Below are 2,065 nucleotides of genomic sequence, written 5' to 3'. Positions count from 1 at the left end.
AGGGTTGCAGATGAAATCTAGGCTTGTTGAAGAGTACAGAGGTGATAATACATGTACAGGCCTACCAATGAAGTGAATCATGTCCACTGCACTCTTGAACAAAGGCCAGACCTCCTCTATCTCCCTGAACACGCCTAAACCTCATCGGTACAATGTGATTCGTAATGTTAGGAAACACAAGTGATATAATTGAAAAACGTGCAAATATTTTTGCACATTTAACAATCACATCACCTGTATTTCTTCAGCTTAGTTATCTCATTGTGCAGATGTAGTCTACGTCCTATGTAGATGCACACCCTATCAATACTTAAATTAGCCAAGCACACATGGGGGCGTATTTACAAGGACCTTGCACCACGGGGAAATGTCTTAAATTAAAATGGGAAAAATAACATCAAAGGGACTCAAAGGCCTTGTAAATATGCCCCAAACAACCTATGAAACACTAGCAGTACATATCAAGAAACCTAATTGATTTCAAAAAACGTTTTTAAACCTTTTATGTAAAACAATTATATACCTACATTCATGGGGAACTAACTTAAAATGCCCTAATACACATGAAAGCGTTTTTTTAAGGCCCTTGCACCTTTTTTCCATCACTTTTAACATGGCTATGTAACTCAAACAATCAAAATCAAAATTTGCCAAGCACACATGGGGGCGTATTTACAAGGACCTTGCACCACGGGGAAAGTGACTACAAATGGCCAAACACACATGGGGACGTATTTACAAGGCCCTTGCACCAGGGGGAAGTGACTGGAAATGGTCAAGCACACATGGGGACGTATTTACAAGGACCTTGCACCAGGGGGAAGTGACTTGAAATGGCCAAGCACACATGAGAGCGTACTTACAAGGCACTGGCCTTGCACCAGAGGGAAGTGACTTGAAATGGCCAAGCACACATAACAGCGTATTTACAAAGAACTTGCACCAGAGAGAAGTGACTTAAAATTGCAAAGCACACATGAGGACATATTTAGAAGACCCTTTCCCCAGGGGGAAGTGACTTACAATGACCAAGCACACATAGGGGTGTATTTACAAGGCCCTTGCACCACTTATGCATCACTTTTAACATGTACACTGTGGAGCACCATGGGGCAAAAACAACACAGATGCATCATGCATCTGTTCCGCAAAAGCGACGCATTGCAGGAGTCACATCGCAAGTAAATAAATTCTCATAAATTTTAAAAGCATTCCTTTTCCTTAAAAACGATTTTCTGGTCATAATTTGAAAACACAGCACAGCTCCTATGTACAACCACACCTTGTCAGTACTAATATTTCACATTATCACCAATTACAATTTGTAAAAGAAGCAAAATCTTCTTGGAAAACATAACGCAAACACTTGACACAAAACATCATTTTAAATGCACAGCTGGCTTCCTTATTTTCTCCAAAAAGCATACTAGTCTCTTTCTAAAGTAAAGGAACAATATCTCACCTTAGCAAATGCTTTTTGAATTTCAAAACAGTCTCAGAAACACACCAATTTTACAAAAGCAGAGCAAAAGGTATGGACTCAAGAGACTGGAACCAACAAAGGCACAGAAATGCTGATATTCATGACACATATCTCTCATGTCACCCAATCAAAACTCTTCCCTCACTTTTTTCAAATCAACACCCTTCCCCCCTCTGCCCTTTCTGCCCTTTTTCCATAGCAACTACCTCCTGCCAGACCAATCATGTTTACAAGTTCACACAACAATGTTTCAAATGAACTCTGAACTCTCAGTACACCTGCTAATCCACTGCAGTGTTTCCTAAAATCATTTTTTATTAACAATTCAAATTACATCTTTCAAAGAACACATCCATGCACCCTAACTTTCTGTTTTCAGCAATGGAAATCCACCAATCACTGCTAATGAATCATTAGCACTCAAACTCCACAGTTTTTTTTCTTTACAAACTCCACTGTTTCAACTGCCATTTCATTCCCACACTTCATCTGACTGCAGCAGAACCTCCTCTTGCCATGTTTTCTGTCTGGATTCTAGGACATAGCTACATCCACTGGGCTCACAGGTATGCTGATAACAGA

The sequence above is a fragment of the Lissotriton vulgaris genome, chromosome 4_1, assembly GCF_964263255.1.
Source record: "Lissotriton vulgaris chromosome 4_1, aLisVul1.2, whole genome shotgun sequence".
NCBI classification, from domain to species: Eukaryota; Metazoa; Chordata; class Amphibia; order Caudata; family Salamandridae; genus Lissotriton; species Lissotriton vulgaris.
Note: the sequence above shows the minus strand (reverse complement) of the source record.